Below are 6,349 nucleotides of genomic sequence, written 5' to 3'. Positions count from 1 at the left end.
TGCGTTTTATTTCGGGTGTTAGCTTGTTAGCTACCCTCATCAGCGGGCTCAAGCATCTTTTCTGTCATAGAACCGACCAATTTATAAGAGTACAAGTACAATGGTAGCCCACAAGCGGTCGCACTGTCATACTTGAACCCATATAAACATAGTAGTCCGATGAGTACCACGACGGGTCTCGATAAACGATTTACAACAACCAAGATCGTACAGGATTCAACATACATGTCACATATTACATAAAGTTCACAGATACATTTCATCATCAGAGTACGAATAAAAGTTATTACAAACTGAGTTTGATAGATAAAGCGGAAGCAATTAAGTTCGAAAATAAAGTTTCCAACATAGTTTGATACAGTGCTAAGTAGGATCATGGTCCACAAAAGCAAAGATAGGGATTAATAAAGAAGCCTGCCCAAGGCTTACTCCTCATCCACGGCAGGATAGAAGCAACTCTTGCAATAACCATGATACACAGTGCCATCTGCAACAATGGGAAATAAAACCCTGAGTACGAGAAGGTACTCAGCTAGACTTATCCGTCATGAACCAGAAATAAAATGACTCCAAGGATTATGCAAGGTTGTATAAGTGGACATGACTCGACAACATTTTGCATAAAAGGCCATTGACTCATTGTACAGTTACAATTTCTTTATCAAGTTAATTATAACTATCCATTTCTAGATTAGCAACTATCCTATGCCAAATATGTGGTATATCAATTGAGAAGCATACAATAGTAACCATAGCAGGTATTATAATTCCATATTCATCCAAACCATCATGTTCCATAACACAGTTACTACGATGTTGGGACTAGCCAAGTTTCTCACTATCCGGGAGAGACGGCGATTCGAATCGATTTCAACCAGCTAGGAATTTATTCCTAACACAAACCTAGGTCTACCAGCCACGATAGCCTTAGGTCACCTTTGGTACAACTCAGGTACATATTTCGCGAGTCCGTACCGCGCCGCACAATCTGGAACACTAGATGCCAGGACGTTCAGGCCTAGCCTGCCCTTGGGCTTAGTCTGATCGTTCCTCGGAAGGAGCGCCCAACAGAACGGGTCCCGGCCTGAGTTGAATTACTCGGCTTTGTGGTCGGAACGAGTTATCCAGCCAGCTAAGTGAGAGACATGCGTTCAATCTTATCAGAAGCGCCAACAACGGTATGGTCCTTAATCGACACAGACAGGGATAGATCCACACCCAAGACCTCCATGTCTTGTTGCTTCTCTATCGACTTCCCGTTCGGTCTAGATTTTCTTTTACCCCATGGTTCTGTTCCACGATAGCAAATATAGCCAACCGTGCTCTGGTATCCACCTATATCTCGTAGGTGATAGGACATCACCCGACTTCTACCGATCTAAGCATGGCTAAGCATATATTCGATCCTAGACCTATACCGGTTAAAGGTGTAATATCTAGACAAGGAATTTATATGCATCAAGTGGTTCCATTCAACTCTTATAACCTAATGCATCAATCATAAGTACTTAAGTAAACATTTGTAAATTACTAGGAGACTTAGAATGCTCCAGGGCTTGCCTCGCAGAAAGGAAGTAGGGCGGTGGTCAGGACACTCCGGAAGCTCTTCAGGGTTCTGCTCCACGCCTTCGGGAGCTGTGGCTTGCGGATTCTCCTGCTGGTCCCCTTCCTCTGCTTCTTCGAATTCCAGCAATGTTATCTCTTCCTCCAATCCTAGATGCATGAATATGGCATAAGTATTACGAATGCATATATGTTAACAAGTGCATCATGTTTATTGAGTAGGTGCATATCTCTTCTCGATTATTTAATTATCTACTTCCACAATGCATCGATTATACCACAAAACGGCAGCTACTTGTTTCACTCATAACTGGAGTTCTACTAATCCAAATACAGTGATCCTAGACTTTCTGGAAAGCTTATCAAATTCTCTACAACTTTGTTATTAACCATTTTTACAGTACACATCATCCCTATCATGCAACTTATCAAACTACAGAATCTATTCAGAATCCTTTTAATTTTGCATTTTAAAGCAATGATACTTCTACTTCATGTAATCACCCAAAATTTGACAACATAAAGCCTACCAACAGTTTAAGCATACCAAATACTTTTAAGATAATATAATGGTGAAGCCCAAACTATTTATTTAAATGCCTTTATTATTTTACTGACATATTTAGGTTAAATAATAAACATATACCAGATGTACTTCATAAATTCTCAAAAATTTACAGTGCCTTACTAATGCTATCAAAGGACTACTGTAAAAGTTTCATGCTATTTTGCCATGTAGCACATCCTATACAAAAATGGCAAGACAGCAAGGCTTGAAATAGCATAAGTGGAAAACCCTATTGAAAAGTGTCAAGCAATAGATTTCCTATTTTTCTTAGCACCCATATGGTACTAGGATTACCTCCAACAAATTTCATGAATTTTGTATTCCTAAATAATTTATAAAAATTCATACAAGGATTAACTATTTATAAAAGAAAAATCTATAACTATAAATCTACACATGCACTGATCCTCAAATTTTTAACAGAGCTCATACATGTTAAGAATAGCTTACCACAAAAATTTCATAATTTTTGGAGCACAGGAACTCTAGATATAAAATAAACAAATTTGCATGCATTCTAAAACACATTTCAAATCTCTATTTAAATCTCCAAAAATTTCTACTGTAAATGTCAAGAATATATTTTTCCTAAATACTACACTTCCTAAGGAACACTACACAATTTATTGAACAATTTTGGAAGCTACCAAACTAGAGATACAAAAATTACAAAACAACACCAGATCTAGATTTAAATGAACTAGCCTATTCTACTCCTGTCGCTGACCGGTGGGACCCGCCTGACAGAGGACCCCACACGCCAGTGAGACACGAACAGAGCAGCGGCGCTGCGAGACGGTGGCACGGCCAAAGCTCGCCGACGGCGAGGTTGCCAACGGTGACATCATCACCCAGTGACCTACTCGACCTAGCGCATCTATCGCACCACTTGGCCGGCCCTATCGTCGACGCTAAGCACGGTGGCAGCATTCATGGCAGCACGGCGGAGCCAGACAATGGCGCTACGCCGACGGAGACCACGGCAAAGCACTAAAAGGCACGAACGAGCTTCCATGGGCTCAGGCGAACCTATCGCACAAGGTTACACGGCCGATGATGGAGGGAGGTGCCCTAGCCACGGTGACAGGCGCAGCAGTGATGCTTCGGCGAGCTCATGCATGGTGCTGTCGCTTACCAAGTGCTATCAGCGGGCACGGGAGGAGGCAGTGGGTTGCTAGGGAGTTGGTGGTGCTACTGCGGTGACGAATGGGCGGCTCGGCATGAGCTTGCGCTGGCTATGGCGATGGCGGCGCTGCGGGAGCTCGGCGGCTGTGGCGGTTGCGCGCAAGGACGAAGGAGGAGGCAGAAATGGGAAATGAGGGTGCATGGAGGGAGCAGACGGACGCTGGGTAGTTGAAGGCGTGCATCTACCTGCCTTGGCCGCGCTGGGTAGAGCGCCAGCGATGCGCGGCCGTCGCGGCCTCCACGTGGCGCGTGATGCCTGAAGCCGGTCGGCCACCGAACGGTGATTCAGTTGGTTCAGTTAACACGATGGCCGCCTGACAACGTGTTTTCCAGGCCATTTCACCGCTAAACCGTGGCTCCAAAGCATAAACCGTCTAAACAAAAATCATAGCTCAATGTACTAGCTTCCATTCTTGTTCAAAGAGCTTGTGCCAATTCGCAACCAAACTCGAGTTATATCGTCCCAAAGGTCGGCTGTCAGCACGGTTAGGGTACAAGACTTAGAAAATTTTCTTAAGTGTTGAAATCTTGATTTTGCTGATTTTTGTGGGACCAATTCAAACATGTTAGAAGCTAAATCAGTCAATGACCCAAAAATAAAAGTTGTTCCTTATGTCAAATACTACAACTTTGCTTTAGTGATCTCCTCCATGCAAGGTCTCTAACACCTAGTTCAAATTTGGTCAAACATGTCACTTTTAAATGATGATACACATCAAAGCATGGCTTAATGACCTATTTACCCCTAACCATGAATGTCAAAGTTGTTCATAATGATACTCTAAACATGTTTAAGCAATTTGCAAGGTCATTCAATCATTTCATGTAGTAGTCACTCATAGGGCTAGTTAGTGTAATCACATGAAGCTTTAAGTGTTGGTTCATGAAATGTGACCATGAACAAAGTCATATTTGCTAACCTAGGTGTTGCTACATGTTTGTGTGACTCACATCCACCAAGTACCTATGTCCACTCATGATCATATGCATAGACACATGGAGACATGAAATCACGAGAAAAGTTGCATATGTTTAAGAAACATGCGATAACAAGCAAACGTTGCAGATGTTCCAATCCAATGTTTCAATTGTAAATGCTTGTTTATGAATGCTTGATGATCATGCTCATGTTATGCAAGTCAAGTTATGCAAGGCTAACACCTGAGGTGTTACATTTTCAGCTATTTTGCTCTCGGCCGGGATGCTCAGGCATATTTTTAGCCATTTTGTGTTTTGTTTCGGGTGTTAGCTTGTTAGCTACCCTCATCGGTGGGCTCAAGCGTCTTTTCAGCTATTTTGCTCTCGGCCGGGATGCTCAGGCATATTTTCAGCCATTTTGCATTTTAGAAACAACTCGGAGAAAGCCATGAGACAAATGCTTTTCGAGAGATAATCATCTTTATTGATCATGAATATTGATGTGTTATAGTGATAATCATCTTTATTGATCATGCATATTTTCAGCCATTTTGCATTTTAGAAACAACTTGGAGTTCTACATTTTCTACCATACAAGGCTTCAAATGGAGCCATCTTGATACTCGCTTGATAACTGTTGTTATAGGAGAATTCAGCTAAAGGTAACCATTTCTCCCATGAACCTTTTGAAGATATAACACAAGCTCTAAGTAAATCTTCTAGGATTTGGTTCACTCGCTCTGTCTATCCTGAAGTTTGCGGATGGTATGCCAAACTTCTGATTAGCTTGGTTCCCAAAGCCTAGTGTAAGTGCTCCCAGAAACAAGCTAAGAACTGTGGTCCTCGATCTGAGATTATAGTCCTAGGTACTCCATGCAGTCTCATGATCTGGGAAACATATATCTCAGCGTATTTTCCTACTATATACCGTGTGTTCACGGGTATAAAGTGTGCTGACTTGGTGAGACAATCAACAATAACCCATATTGAATCGTGACCTTGTGGCATCATTGGAAGGCCTATGATAAAGTCCATGCTGATTTCCTCCCATTTCCATCCGGGAATAGGCAATGGCTGAAGTAGTCCGGCAGATTTCATATGGACAGCTTTTACTCTACTGCAGTTATCACACCTAGCAACATAGTCTGCGATCTCTTTCTTCATCTTAGTCCACCAAAAACAGGTTTTCAAATCTTGATACATCTTACTACTACCCGGATGAATAGACAATTTGGACGAGTGAGCTTCATCTAAAATTTGATTCCTTAGCTCACAGTCTTTTGGTACCACCAGTTGGTCCTCAAACCATAATACACCTCTTTCGTCCAATCTAAAATGTTTGGTTTCTTGTTCTTGCATTTTTCTCTTGATGTGACTTATTCCTACATCGGTCTGCTGTAGCTCTATGATTTTGCTCTCAAGTGAACAACTGATCATGATATTGTGTAGTACAGCAGGATGTAACAAGTTGAATCCATCTTCCAACAATGCTTCCACAATGTTGCAATGGGACTTTCAACTAAGTGCATCGGCTACTACATTGGCTTTACCCGGATGGTAATGCACTTCTAAATTGTAGTCCTTAATTAATTCCAACCATCTTCGTTGTCTCATGTTCAGTTCTGGCTAGGTAAAGATATACTTGAGACTTTTGTGGTCAGTATATATATGACATACATTGCCCAACAAATAATGTCTCCATATCTTTAATGCATGAACAACTGCTGCAAGTTCTAAATCATGTGTAGGATAGTTGACTTCATGTTTTCTCAATTGCCGAGAAGCATATGCAATAACTCTTTCTTCTTGCATAAGCACACATCCCAACCCTACTCCCGATGCATCACAAAATACATCAAAAGGCTTTTCAATGTCTGGTTGTGCCAGCACAAGTGCTGTAGTCAACAAAGTTCTGAGGGTGTGAAAAGCTGCTTCACATTCTGGTGTCCAATTGTACTTCTCATCTTTCTGAAGTAGTCTGGTCATAGGCTTAGCTATCTTTGAGAAATCTGGAATGAAACGACGATAATATCCTGCTAACCCTAGAAAACTCCGAACTTCATGAACCAAAGTTGGGGCTTTCCAATCCATGACTTCTTGTACTTTTGATGGGTC

The sequence above is a fragment of the Miscanthus floridulus genome, chromosome 8, assembly GCF_019320115.1.
Source record: "Miscanthus floridulus cultivar M001 chromosome 8, ASM1932011v1, whole genome shotgun sequence".
Taxonomy (NCBI): domain Eukaryota; kingdom Viridiplantae; phylum Streptophyta; class Magnoliopsida; order Poales; family Poaceae; genus Miscanthus; species Miscanthus floridulus.
Note: the sequence above shows the minus strand (reverse complement) of the source record.